This window comes from Lepus europaeus, chromosome 21, assembly GCF_033115175.1.
Source record: "Lepus europaeus isolate LE1 chromosome 21, mLepTim1.pri, whole genome shotgun sequence".
NCBI classification, from domain to species: domain Eukaryota; kingdom Metazoa; phylum Chordata; class Mammalia; order Lagomorpha; family Leporidae; genus Lepus; species Lepus europaeus.
Genome location: NC_084847.1, coordinates 7024318 through 7039505, shown reverse-complemented (window position 1 = coordinate 7039505; position 15188 = coordinate 7024318).

Below are 15188 nucleotides of genomic sequence, written 5' to 3'. Positions count from 1 at the left end.
CTCCGCTCCCCCAGCGACTCGCCGGCCTCCCCGGCTCCGCCGAGCCGCCGCAGCCAATCAGCGCCGTCGGCCCCGGGCCTCGCTCGCGCCGCAGCCAATGGGCGCGCCCGCCACGGGCCGCCGCCCCCGGGGGAGGGGGGAGGCGGGCCGGGGGCAGAGTCCGGCCTCCCCGGGGCTGGGGCGGGCGAGGGAGACGCGGGCTGGGCCAGGGGTCCCGAAGGAGGGGCCGCGAGGGCCGGGGGCGAGGCCGCCCCTCGAGTTTGAGGAGGGCGGGGATGGGGTCCCGTTCCTGAAGAGGGGGCGCCTCTATGTAGGTTGTCTTGACCTGGGTCTTCACTAAGTCTCCCGGCCCTGCATCTCCCCCCGCCCCCCACCAGGAGTGAGACCTCGGCTCCTTCTGCGTGGTCTCCCGCTTCCCCGGTGCTAAATGGGGACAGCAGTGGTCATACCTTCTTCATGGACGTAAATGGGACGCTGGATGTGACGAGGGTGCGTTTGTGAAAACTACTTTATACTAAGGGGTGAGTGGCTGATAGTCCGGTGGCTTTCTGAGGGTATTTGGAAAGGAGATGCAGTCCCTCAAGGGTAAAATCGAGGACACAAGAGACTGCCCTTCAAAGCAAGCTCAGGGGGCGGGGTTGGGCGCAGGGGTTAATGTCTGCATTGCAAGTTGGAGCGCCTGGGTTTGACTGGCTGCTCCCAGCTCCAGCTGCCTGTGCACCCAGGCAGGCTGCAGGTGTGAGGACCCAAGGACCAGTCCCTGCCACCCCTGGGGCAGACACGGAGTGACTTCCAGGCTCCTGGGGTCTCCTGGCCAAGTCTCAGCTGCTGGGGGCTTTGGGAGAGTCCACCGGCAGGTGGAAGACCTCTGTCTCTCTGCCTTCCAAGTAAGCAAAGCGATTTACTGACATTTTGTCCACCATGGCAAAAACCTGGAAACCACTCAGCTGTGCTTCCAGACCTTAGGCCAAGAAAGAACGTGGTGGGATTGTCCTGCCCCAGCCTCGTGGTGGTCACTGCTTCCTCGGCCGGCTGGACTCCTGCAGGACTGTGAGACCCCCACTGCCTCTCGTCTGGGAATCCAGGCTGCCCGATCTCTGATGAGATGAGAAGGTTTGTAGTCCCAGGGATGAAGGAACCGGGAGAAACAGAAAGTAAACAAATCACACACACACACACACACACACCTGCCAAACCACTCCCCTCCTGTGTAATCCGTGGCCACGGAACCCAAAAGAAAAAAACGAACGGAAACAATTTGGGGGGACAGACAGCGCAATTGCTGGGGCTGGGGCTGGGAGTCTTTGCCAGTCTCTCTGTTGCGTTCATCCTGTATGGGGCCTGTGGTATCAGTCTCGAGAGTCTCCCTTAAAGCCCACCCCGTGTGGATAACGCCCTGTGTTGCACAAGCCTTCCGGAAGAAACAAGTGGTCAAGGAACACGGGGGAGGGGGGGAGACACACTTTGTCACAGGCAGGCGGGTCAACACAAAGACCACCCAGACGGCCTCGTGTTTGTCGTGGTCAAGGACGTATATGCCGCATGGCTGGTGGGAGGAGGGACCCAGCCTACAGGGTATTCCTGCGGAAAATCCTAAAGGCCACTTAACCTTTTATGATAAAAAGCTTTGTGCATTTGAAAGGTGGAGTGCAAGAGAGAGAGAGAGACATATTTCCACCCACTGGTTCACTCCCCAAATGGTCCCAATAGCCAGGGTTGCACCAGGCTGAAGCCAGGAGCCAGGAGCTCCACCAGGGTTTCCAATGAGGATGGCAGGAACTCAGGTATGTGGGCCATCTCCTTAGGGGAAGCTGGATGGGAAGTGGAGCAGCCAGGACTCGGCCAGCCTGACCTGCTGGGCCATGACACTCACCCCTGTGCGTTTGCCTGTGGACCCAGTGACCCAAGCTGTGTGAACTCCTAAAACAAGGAAGAGTGCACAAGGGTAACAGCAAAGTGATTTACTGTCATTTTGTCCACCATGGCAAAAACCTGGAAACCACTCAGCTGTGCAAGGGGGGCTCGCGAGGGAAACCTGTTGTGTGAAATTGAACAATAAGTGTAGATGTTGAATATTGAATGATACGGAAGGTATCTCACAATCAAAGATGTTTAAAAACCAGCATACTGGGGGGCCAGTGCTGTGGCATCGTAAGTAAAGTCACCACCCGCGGTGCTGGTATTCCATATGGGCTCCAGTGCAAGACCCGGCTGCTCCACTTCCGACCCAGCTCCCTGCTGGTGCACTTAGGAGAACAGTGGAGGATAGCCCAAGTGTTTGGGCCCCTGCACCCACATAGGAGACCTGGAAGAAGCTCTTGGCTCCTGGCTTCTGATCAGCCCAGCTCTGGCCATCATGGCCATTTGGGGAGTGAACCAGCAGATGGAAGATCTCTCTCTCTCTCTCTCTCTCTGTCCCCCCACCTCTCTGTAACTCTGCCTTTTAAATAAATGAATAAATCTTAAAAAAAAAAAAAGCCCAGCATATTTGATACTGTCCTACTGCTAAATCTAGAGAAGTAGTTCAGCGCCGTCTACCGGAACATTCTGTGATGGGGAAATATTCTGGATCTGTGTGATTCCCACACATAGGCATCCATCACTTGGGATGACTTGTTGGCTGAGGAACTGATTTTTTTTTTTTTTTTTTTTGACAGGCAGAGTTAGACACTGAGAGAGAGAGAGAGAGAGACAGAGAGAAAGGTCTTCCTTCCACTGGTTCACCCCCCCCAAAATGGCTGCTACAGCCAGTGTTTCCTCCTGGTCTCCCATGCGGGTGCAGGGGCCCAAACACTTGGGCCATCCTCCACTGCACTCCCGGGCCACAGCCGAGAGCTGGACTGGAAGAGGAGCATCCGGGACAGAATCCGGTGCCCCGACTGGGACTAGAACCTGGGGCGCCGGCACCGCAGGCGGAGGATTAGCCTATTGAGCCGGGGCGCCGGCCAGAACTGAATTTTTCATAATACTTAATTTTAAGTTTAATAGTCACATGTACAGTTACAGCCAGCTAGCTAGCTAGTTAGAATGAGGGGAAAAAATGCATGCCCATTAATAGAAACAGTCTGGCTACTGAAATTATGGGCGATTCTGTTTTTTACTTTATTTATATGTTTCTAATTATTTATCTATATTTGCTAATGTCTAATCATTTGACCATGAATATATATGTATATAATTTCTGCACTCAGAATAAAATTAAAATGGAAAACAAAAAACCAAATGTCTAAGCTAGAGGTTGTCAAACTGTAGCCAGTGGGCCCAACTCAACCCAGGAGCTACCTGTTTTTGTAGGACCTGGTAAGGTGAGTTTTCTATCTTAAATAGTTGGGGAAAATCAAAAGGAAGACACAGGGCAATTATATGAAACTCACGTTTCAGTGTGCGCAAAGCGTCGTTGGGACCCGGCATCGTCTGGGGTGCTGCAATGGTGGAGCCGAGAACCTGACAGCCTCTTCTCGGAGAAATGTGCTGCCTCCTCACCCGAGGCCCGTGGCGTCGCTGAGTCAGGCCACCACGCAGCGAGCACCCAGCGTGGGCCAGGCCCCGGCGCTCGGCTCGCCTCGCCTCGGGGAAGGAGGGCCTGCCCGCTTTCTGGCTCAGGAGGGTGTGGGAGGGCTGTTTAGAGCCAGGTGCTTTGCAAGCTGATGCCCTAATAGCGTCATTGTGCCACTTGTGAAGAAAACTGGCAGCAGGTGCAGAGTCCTTTTGCATTCGCTTCTCTTGCATTTTCTACTGTTGCCCTGTTTTCCCCCAGGGCTGTAGGTGAATTCCAGAAAATGCCAAGACTGAGGGTGGCTGGGGCCTGGGAGGAGGGCTCACCCGGGACCTGGCCCTACAAGGGAGCAGCTCCGGCAGGCAGGGCTCCTGCTGCACTGCTGTGGGGAGAAATAAAAACAGAGTATGGGGACTGAGGGGCACCAGGGGTCTGACCCAGCAGTCCCGCTCCTAGGTGTGTGTCTAAACAGCACTATTCACAAAGGCACAAGGTGGAAACAAGTCAGATCCATTAACGGTGAAAGGGTTCGTCAATCGCGGGCTGTGCATACAGCAGAATATTATTCAGCGACAAAAAGGAAGGAAGCACTAATGAATGCTGCCTCCTGGAGGAAACTTGAAAACAAAGAGCACACCCCCATCTCTACGCAGCGGCCAGAACGGGAGGCCACAACAGTCGGCAGATGAGCGGTGGCGGGGAGACGAGGCTGGTGGGTAATGAGGAGCGACTGCTGAGTGGGTGTGGGTGTCCTTGGGGGAGAGGCAAATATCTCTGGACCAAGACAGTGATGATGGCTGTGCAACACTGCGAAGCTAACCCTAATGCCGCTGATGTGTCCACTTAACAGCGTCAAAATGGCTCCCTTTGTGTTATTATGTGTTTTGCCATAATAAAAGCAGTGTCTGCTGCACGGGTCATTGGGTAGGATAGAGAGAAAAGTTCGTTGCTGGTCCCTGGGGGTTACTTATGCATAGGCAGCGGTTGCTGTTACTAAGTTTTATCAGGCTACCTGCTCGGTTGTGGGAGGCTGAGTACAGCTTAGTCATTCCCTCAGTCATCTTTCCATCCACGCCATCAGCCATCCATCTGTCCAAACATCCATCCATCCATCTATCCATTCTCCCATCCATCTGCCCACCCACCCATTCATCTATCCATCCATCCAGCCAGCCCTTATCCATCCATCTGTCCAAACATCCATCCATCCACCCACTCATCCATTCATCCATCCATCCATCCATCTGTCCATCCACCCATCCATCCATCCATCCACACATCCACACAACTATCTCTCCATTCACCCATCCACGTATCCATCCAATCATGCATGCATCCATCCTATCATCCATCCATCCATCCATTGCCCCTGCTGTGTGCCAGGTGCCCAGGTGTGCTAGGCGTTGGGGATTTGAGATCTTACCCCTGTAGAACCTCTATTCTGGTGCTGGGAAACAGGGCATGAAAAGGCAAACCTATAAAGAAGGAAGCTAGTTTCTCATAACACGACAGTGTGTCCAGGCTCAGGATGAGCGCATCAATCGTGATGGTCAGGGGGTCGTCCGAAAGAGGGCGACATTTGATTTGCAGCCGAAACGCTAACAGTGAGTCTTTTATGGCATCACCTTTGTGCTTATTCCCATAAGCACATTTTGACCTTCGAGGAAGAAGACCTGGGGCATGCCTGCAACGCCCCTTCTCACAACAACCCTGCAAAGAGGAAGACAGCGTGGGTGAGGAAGCCAGGCTCGGCAGAAGCAGCAGCCGCATCCAGCTCACCCCAGGCACGGCACAGCTTCACCCCGCTGCCGCCACGCTGGCCGGGGCCTCACCACAGTGCAGCTCCTCGTGTGGCTCAGGACACCATGGAAGGACAGGAAAACTATGGCACCCCCCCTGGCACCTCCATCCCTGCCGGGCCTCCGAGCGGCAGCAAAGGCTCACGCAGAGCAGCCCCGGCCAACAAGGACCCTGCTCACGCCATCAGTGGTGCCCATGTCGGTGTGTGTGCAGGAGCCTCCGGCTGGCTGCAGTTGCCCTCTGTAGTCTCCCCAGTTCTAATGGCCAACACAGATGGCCCCGACTTACTGCAGTTCAATGTTTTGACTTTACGATGGTGCAAAAGTAACACACACTCGGTACGAACCTTCCAATTCTGATCTCTTCCCAGGCTAGCGATGGTAGCATGAGGCTGTCTTAGGATGCCGGGTGGCAGCAGCGAGCCTCAGCTCCTGGCCGGAAATTGATGACCCCGTCACTGTTGCATCTCCAGGAATCATTACAGTTCAATGTTTCAAACACCTTCAGGCCCCGAGTGCTTCAGCCCTGGCAATGCTGAGTGGCTATGCAATCATTTCAGCAGAGTTCTATACATTTTATGAGATATTCAACACTTTGTTCCAAAGTAAGCTTTGTGTTAGGGGAGTTTGCCCAACCGTAGAGAAAGGCAATTGTCCTCAGCACGTTTGAGATAGGCCAGGTTAAGCTACGATATTTAGCAGCTTAGGTATATTAAATGCATTTTGAAATTTTATCTATTATTTGTTTGAAAGGCAGAGTGACAGAGAGGGAGGGACAGCGAGACAGATCTTTTATCTGCTGGTTTATTCCCCAAATGGCTGCAACAGCCGGGAGTGTGCCAGGCCAAAGCCAGGAGCCAGGAACTCCGTTCTGGTCTCTCACATGGGTGGCAGGGGCCCAAGTAATTGGGCCATCATACGCTAGGGCCATTAGGAAGAAGCTGAACCGGCAGTGGAGCAGCCGGGATGCCACCTAGCTCCCTGATATGGGATGCCAGCATTGCAAGGGGCAGCTTCTCCTTCTGTGCCACATGCCCGCACCTCACCACACCATATCATGCATTTTTGGTTTACGAAATAATGATGGCTTTCTCAGGACATAAGCCCGTTGTAAGTCCGGGAGCACCTGCACAGGCCCGGGGCATCTCAGGAATCAGACGGAGGGTGGCTTCTCTTTTGTCTCAACTGCTGGAAGAAATATCTCAGCGTGGAGTCTTTTCTGGGATCTTTGAAGACCACGTTTCTAACAGTGATTGGCACACAGTAGGCGCTCTGGGAAGTCTTACCCAGTCACTGTATGCAAAGGCCAGCAGGATGCCCAGGGAGTCGGGACTCGTCCTGCCGCTCCCTTGGGGAGCTCCTGGCCCCATGGAGCTGTCCAGCAGTCCCCTGCTGAAACTTTGCAGAAGAGAAAACCCAAACAGAGATCTAAGCCTTCCCCTCCAGGATCAGCAAGTCCAAATGCCCTTTCTCCCCCTCATCCTCATCTCTCCTCCCCGCAGACTAAGGCAGATGAAAACCAGCAGAGAGTAGGACACAGTAGTTAGTTACACGCTCAAACTAAAGTTACAGAGATCTGGGTTCAAGTTCTGGTTGTGACAATGAAGACTTGTATAGGGGCCGGTGTAGTGGTACAGCAGGTTAAGCAGCTGGCTGCCATGCAGGCATCACATATGAGCACCAGTTCACATCCTGGCTGCTCTATTTCCAATCCAGCTCCCAATGCACCTGGGAAAGCAGCAGAATATGGCCCAAGCTTGGCTCCCTTCCACCCACATGGGAGACCCAGATGGAGTTCCTGGCTCCTGGCTTTGGCCTGGCCTAGCCCAGCCATCGCAGCCATTTCGGGAGTGAATCAGCAGATGGAAGATCTCTCTCTCTCTCTTTCTCTCTCTCTCTCTCTCTCTGCCTCTGCCTCTCTGTAACTCTGCCTTTCAAATAAATAAATAAATGTTTAAAAAACATTAAAAAAAACACTTCTGACCTGTCTCTCCCAGGCTCAGCAGGCTCTGGTGGCCAGAGGACCCCAGGCTGTCTCAGGTGGTGCACACAGAGGACAGGAAATGCCAGGCAGGCACTGGCTCCTCCTCTTCTTCCTCCTCCATCATTATCACTTTTGGCCATTGTTAACGGTTTTAAAAGAAAAACTTTTTAAAATGTTATTTATTTGAAAGACAGAAATACAAAGAGAGAAGGGAGAGAGAGAGAGAGAGAGATCTTCTATCCACTGGTTCACTCCCCAAATGGCTGCAACAGCCAAGGCTGGGCCAGGCTGAAGCCAGGAGCTTCTTTCAGGTCTCCCACATGGGTGCAGGGGCCTAAGGACTTGGTCCATGTTCTGCTGCTTTCCCAGGCCATCAGCAGGGAGCTCATTCAGAAGGGGATAGCTGGGACTCGTACTGGCGCCCATATGGGATGCTGGCACTGCTTAACTTTTTTTTTTTTTAAGATTTATTTATTTATTTAAAAGGCAGAGTTACAGAGAGGCAGAGGCAGAGGCAGAGGCAGAGAACCATCCTCTGGTTCACTCCCCAGATGACCACAATGGCCGGAGTTGCACCAATCTGAAGCCAGGAGCCAGGAGCTTCTTCCAGTCTCCCATGCGGGTGCAGGGGCCCAAGGACTTGGGCCATGTTCTGTTGCTTTTCCAGGCCATCAGCAGGGAGTTCAATCGGAAGGGGGAAGCTGGGACTCATACTGGCGCCAATATGGGATGCCGGCACTGCTTAACTTTTTTTTTTTTTTAAAGATTTATTTATTTATTTGAAAGGCAGAGTTACAGAGAGAGAGGCAGAGGCAGAGGCAGAGAGAGAGAGAGAGAGAGAGAGAGAGAGAGAGAGAGAGGTCTTCCATCCTCTGGTTCACTCCCCAGATGACCGCAACGGCAGGAGCTGCACCAATCTGAAGCCAGGAGCCAGGAGCTTCTTCTGGGTCTCCCACGTGGATGCAGGGGCCCAAGGACTTGGGCCATCTTCTGCTTTCCCAAGCCACAGCAGAGAGCTGGATTAGAAGAGGAACAGCTGGGACTAGAACTGGTGCCCATATGGAATGCTGGCACTGCAGGTGGAGGATTAACCTACTGTGCCATAGTGCCGGCATTGCTTAACTTCTTAAACTTCTACGCCACAGCGCCCCCCCCCCCCAAAAAAAATCCTTTTTAAATGACACATAAAAATCATAGCTATTCATGGAAGACCCTGTCATGCTCTGACACCTGGATGTTTTGTGCAGTGTCCAACCAGCATCAGCCTGTCTATAGGAATCTTCAGAGCTCATGAGAAAATAGAATTAAAAGATAAGCTTATGTTGGTACATAAGAATGTTGAAGTCCATGCATAGATTTTTCATAATGTAAATTTTTTCATAAACTTTTTGAAGACCCCTCATATATCCGGAAAAATCTACAATTTCTTAGTCGTGGAAACATTCAAATCCTTTCTTCTAGCTTTCGTGAAATACACAGGCTGCTCTCATTATCTACAGCCAGGCTACTGTGCAACAGAACACCCACGGCTAAGGCTTTCGATGCCTCTCTGCTGGGCTGTCATCTGGTCACCTCTGTCAGAGCACTGATCCATGTCATTCACTCATCGGATCGTCCATTCGCCAGCCTGTTCACCTGCTTGGTCATCCTCACTCCTCTCCCACACTTACCAGAACCGCTGACCATCTGGTACACAGGCACCAGGTAGCCAATGATCTCCCCCAGGGATGGCTCCACCCGACCAGGCAGCTTCTGGGGACAGGGCCTGGGTCCGCTCCTCTTCCTGTGCCCAGCCCCAGGCCACAGCAGGGCCCAGGCCGTGCTTGACTGAGCTGAAGCGAACGAGCTCTTTTCTGACCTGAGCGCTCTGTGAGGGTCCAAGCTTTGTGGAACCCGGACACTGGTGCTTCCAGAGCCTTTCCCGCAGGCAGAGTCGGTGAGGATGACCCCTGGGGGTGCTGGGAGTTCTCGGACACGCCGTCTACACCAACGCTCCTCCTCCTGCTGGATTCAGGGATTGCAGCGGGAGAGCTTAGTGTGGAAGGCCCCGGTCTCCTGCTGGCTCACGGAGGCAGCTCCTGAGTGGCTGTCACCAGGGGGCCAGGCCCAGTCCCGATGCTGCTCCCCGGATGCCAGCAGTGCCGGGGTGGGGAGCCCTGCTGTCGCATATGTCCTCCAGTTTGGCAAAAGCACGGTGAGCAGACTGACCCTGGGCCTCAGTTTCCTCATCCACAAAATGGGTGTAAAGAAAAACAGGACGTTGACCCAGCAGGGCCGGGGGGAGGGTCCAAGGAGAGAAGCTTGGAAATGAGCTGGGATTGTGAGGACCCCCTCCCCCCAGTCTCTGGATTTGAGTCCTGAACTCTCCCCCATGTGGCTGCCCTCCTCCTGGGACGCGCAGGTATGCGTTGTCATAGAAACCGCTCAGGGAAAGTGCACTTACGAGCTTCGCTGACTTCTTTTTTAACTCCCCAAAATAACCCACCCTGTCAGTCAAGTAACACTTGGGCCCAGGTTAGACACATGAGGTTGTTTTAGCTTCACTAACGGTTCTGCAAGGCACCTGCTGGGCAATTTCACCACCCCAAGGCAGGCAGTTAACAGGACCGCGGCAGCCGGTGACAGTAACAGTGGTGATGATGATGGGCGTTGCTAACATTTACCCAACCCACCGCCTGCAGCAGGCAGGACCCTGGTGCTTTCGCAGCATTGTCAAGGGCAACCTTGAGAACTGTGTGCTGCTGGCCCATTTCACAGACCTGGAAGCTGAGGCCGGGAGAGGCGAGTGTGGGTGCAGCCCGAGTGCAGACGCCAGGCACCCTGTTGTGAACACCGAGCTTTATGGCCTCTCGGGGACCACAGTGGGAGGGGGTGTGCAGAGAAGGCCCAGCCCCTTTGAGTGCCGGGCCCCACGATCCAGACCACCAGTTTCAGCCTCTTTCCATGGTGAGCGCTGCAGCTGGACGCTCTGCTGCTCGCCCTTGGAGCCCCTCCTGGTCATTCCCACCTGCCCCTCCCCCTGAGGAAACCTCCCGTGTGGCTCCCTGCAGCCTGAGGAAGGCAGAAGGCAGCTGTGGCCCCCTCGGCCCTGGCACGCCAAGCCATTGTGGGACCATGGCGGAGCGTGGGTTCTCGCCCACAGGATGCTGGTCTGCTTCACACAACGCCCACCCCAGGCAGGGACCAGCCCGCTTCCAGAGGGGCCCCTGCCCTTGCTACCGCTGTGCCCTGTGACTCTAGCAGCCCACGTAAGCCTCTGAGCTGTAGTTTGCCCACCTCGGAAATGGGTGCGGCATGGCTGTGCAGAACCACAGAGAAACGACATCAACGGTGAAGGCTCAATAAGTGATAACTTGATCAGAATAGGGGAGTCATGTTGTGCCACTGTATAACAGAGAGCAGGTTAGTTAGGGCCCCCAGAGAGTGGCTGGGACCCGTGAGTGTGGCCAAGGGAACACTGGGAACTGTGCCTTGCATCTCTGCTGGTGCATCCTGCTGTTGATCCATGAGGCTGGGGCGCCACCTGGTGGTGAGTCCTCCCAGGAGCCGGCTGGGACAGGACGCGCCAGGAATGTGCGCCCTGGAGCTCCAGCCCAGAAACCTGGAGGAGAAAACGACCTGGCTCTGAGACCAGAAGCCAGGAACAAACTCGGCCCTGGTCTCCACCGCGGGCTGGGCCAGAGCAAGGAGCCCTGGTGGCTCTGGGCCTCCATTCAAGTCCTGCCTCCCGGCATGGGTTCCTCCACTCAGCACTACAGCTCCCAGCCGGCTCTCTGCTTCCCTGCACCTATTTGACTTTGGTCTGAACATTTTTTAAAAAGAACCATGCATAGTTTTTACATAGTGCACGTATCAATTGAGTTTTTTGAAGACTTCGGCTGCATGTGGACGGGAGCTGCCGCCCGCTGCACCTGCACGACGCCCAGCCTTGTAGCTGGCGGGTCTGCCCACTCCTGGGCCGACGGCCGCTCTCTGGTGGGCCTCTGAGATGTTTCTGGGGATCCCCCTCTCCTCGAGTGTGGGCTGGACTCACTTGCAAAGGACCGAAGAAGGCAGCAGGGCTGGGTGGCACTTCTGAGATCGGGTCCTAGCAAGGCTGGTCCCCGTCCCGCGGGCGCTGCGCGATTGCTCGCTCGCTCTCTGGCTATACTGGTGTGCTCACTCTGGCAGGGCTGCATCTTGTCCCCGTTTTCGGAGGCCGCCAGGGCCAGGCCCACGTGGCAGGGAAATGACCAAGTCTGCAGTGTCCAGCCAGGGATGCACTACATCCTGCCTTCCACCCCCAGAGAGAGCCCCGAGGTGCAGCCACCCTCGGAGGGACTTCCTGATGACACCAGAGCCCCACCTGACCTCCTGGGAGACAAGGGCACCCAGCTCCCCGACCCCTGGACACCTGAGATAATAAACATTTTGGGGTGTTTCCCCAGAGTCCTGACAGCACTGGCTGGTGTCAGAATCCCCCAACCCTCAGGAAGAGGCTCAGCAGGTTCCAGTCAGCCCCACCCCCCCTTCCCACCCAGGTAGCTGGGTTTCTGTACCAGATGTATGGGCTGGAAACATGGGTGAGATTTAAGGTGGGGCCAACTGTGGCCACACCCTCCTCCAGAACCTGGACGCACTGAAGTCCCAGTTAGGACAATCAGATGATGCGCATCTTCAGCCACCTCTTGCCTCTACGCATCCAGGGTCTCACAGTCCCAGGCCTGCCTGATGGATGCTGGCCTTGCACATTGCATGTCTTCCTAGAACCTTCGGGCCAACATTGATTGATCTTCCCACACAGGCTGCAAAGCCACACCTTAAGAGTTTGGTTTTGGGGCCGACATTGAAGGGTTAAAGCTCCAGCATCCCATTGCTCCACTTCTGATCCAGCTCCTTGCTGATGTGCCTGGGAAAGCAGTGAAAGATGGCCAAGTCCTCGGGCCCCTGCACCCATGTGGGAGATCCACAAGAAGCTCCTGACCTCAGATCAGCTCAGCTCTGGCTGTTGTGGCCATTTGGGGAGTGAACCAGTGGATGGAAGACCCACCCCCCTGTAACTCAAATAAATAAATCTTCAAAAAAAAGTTTGGCTTGATCCACCTACCAATACGTGCCTGTGTCTGTGTGTTCTTAGATTTCTGTTGTATTTCCAGTAAAAAAAAAAAAAAAAAAAAAAAAAAAGCACACACAGACACACACAAACCCAGACTTGTAAAATATGTGTGTGTAGCATAAAGGGCAGTCTCTCACTAGGATTAACCTGAGATTAACGGTGTGCTGTGTAAGCTCCAGGGTTCAAACCCTGGCTCCATCCCTCAGCACTTACATGACCTGGCCTCAGTCTCCCCATTTGCAGAATGGGCTCCGCATTTTCTCCTTTACATGTTGCTGGAGGACCCAGCAAGCCGTATGCACACTGCCCGGGGCAGCTGGATCCACGGCCAGCAGGCTGGCCCCCAGGAGCTCCTACAGCAGCACCCTGCCCCAGAACCCCTGGTAAACCCAGGACCACCAACACTCATTTCCTGCACTGACAATCACCCTCCCCTGCTCTGCCTGCCGCACGGCCTGGCTCTCGCAGAAGACGCGTCCCCCACACCACTGCCCCCGTGTCTGAGGCCGACACAGTACACAGGGGTACTCCTGGCCCAGGCGTCTCCAGAGGGGCTGGTGCCGGCGGCCTGGCGATGCCGTGTCCGAGGCTTCTCCACGCCACACTCACCCACGGGCTCGTGTTGGAAGTGATGGGGAAGCAGCTTGAATCAGCCAAGCTCTGATTAAGGCTTTATTGCATCGAGCAGCTTAAGAAGGCATTTTTATCAAGATCTATGCATCTGAAAGGCAGAGTGACAGAGGGGTAGATCACCTGTCCACTCGTTCACTCCCCAATGGCTGCAACACCCAGGTCTGGGCCAGGATGAAGCCCGGAACTCCGTCCGGGTCTCCCGGGGTAGCAGGGACCCAAGCACTTGGGCCGTCTTCTGCTGTCTGCCCAGGCACATTAGCAGGAAGCTGGACAGGAAGTGGACTAGCTGGGACTCGAACCATTGCTCCGATATGGGATACAGGCATTGCCATGTGGCAACCAAACCCGCTGCGCCACGGCGAGGGCCCTACATACAGGCGTACACCGTATAACGCCCAACCAGGGTAAACCCAGCTCCTAACACTTCATGATCACATCGAATATCCTAGCTCTTTAAATGGACACAGTACACTAACCATCATAACCACAGTGGTCACTCTACTGCAGGTGGATCCCATCTGGTTACAATTTAGCGCCTGTTAACCAATCTTCCCTGGCCTCTGGGTACCGCCACGGCAATGTCTAACTTCTCTAAGTTCACTTCCCTTGCCGCCATCTGTGGGTGAGACCACGTGGCACTTGTCTACTTATCTTCAGTCTTCGTCCACTCAACCCATGATGTCCAGTTTCCTCCCTTTTGTTACAAACGAGGAAAATCTTTATGGCTGAGAGGTATTCCACTTATCGCACCTGGTGTAATTTCCACAGAACCTCATAAGAAAGGAGTCTCGCCGCTCCACAGATGAGCAAACCCAGGTGCAGAGAGGCAGGTCAGCCCGCAGATTCGAGGCGGAATCAGGATCTGAACCCTGCCCAACTCCGGGGAGCTCTTATCCAAGGAGACACCACAGCCTTGCTCACCATGGCGTGGTCTCGAGCATCGCCAGTGTCTTGCGAGCTCAGGAAGCTGCAGCCCCAGTGGATCTGCACGTGCCTGGTCTGAGCAGTGCTGGGGTCCGTGGCGTCACCACTGGTTCCAACAAATTCTTCCTGCGCAGGCTCCAGCTAACCAAGCCCCTCCCTTGGGCCATATATCTCCCTGAGAATACCGGACCATCTCTCACACACAGACGCACACACACTGACGGCCTGGGTGGTACCAGAACACCGACGGTCTGCAGACTCTGCACCAGCGCTGCCAAACAAGGCTGTGGCACGGCACAAAGGGCATGCCCCGAGGGTGGAATCTGGCGATCCTGTGAGTTACACTGGATCAAGATTAACTCCGGGCTCTGCTTAGCCAGGCTTTCAGGCCCAGTGGTTCAGACATCAGAGCAGCTCGCGCTAATGCGCCAGGTCAAAGTGATGACAACTCTATTGCCGGGTGCCAACTTCATTTATGGGCTTGTCCCCAGGAGTGCTAGGACAGCGTCACTGCTGGTGCACTGGCCAGCCGGCTGCGGGCTGCGTGGCAGGGTGTGCCTGGAGGACCTGCTTGCTGCTACGCCCCAGACGAGCCGCCGTCTGCTCCGTCAGGTCGAGGCTAAGGCACCGTGGTGGTGCAGGAGCTGTGGGAACCCGAGTGCAGCCTAGATGACCACGCACACACTCCCAGGCCTGGGGTTCGAGCGGTGTTGAGGTTGTGGGGGATAACTCATGCTGCTGGCCCGGGGACCACTGTAGGGGTGTAAGAAGGGTGTGGACCCAGAAGGCAGGCTGACATGGGTTCCAAACTCTGCTCTTGATAGCTGTGTGAGACACGGCAAGTGGCTTAACTTCTCTTATGTAAAACGGGGATGTTTGTCTTTCAGGATCTTTTTTTTTTTTTTTTTTTTAAGATTTAAATCAGTTATAGACAAGGAGCAGGAGGGAGAGATTGAGAGAGGGATAGGGAGAGAGAGAGAAAATCTTCCACCTGCTGCTGGTTCATTTCCCACATGGCTGGGGTTGGAAGCCACGAGCTTCGCCTGGGTCTCTCATGAGGGTACAGGGCCCAAGGACTTGGGCCACGTCCTGCTGTTTTCCCAGGCACATTAGCAGGAAGCTGGATTGGAAGCGGAGCAGCTGGCACTTGAATTATGGGATACCAGCATCGCAGGCAGCGGCTTTACCTGCTGCACCACAGCGCCGGCCCCCTCCCGGGGTCTTTGAGACTCAGACAACGTCTGGCTTCCTCCTGCT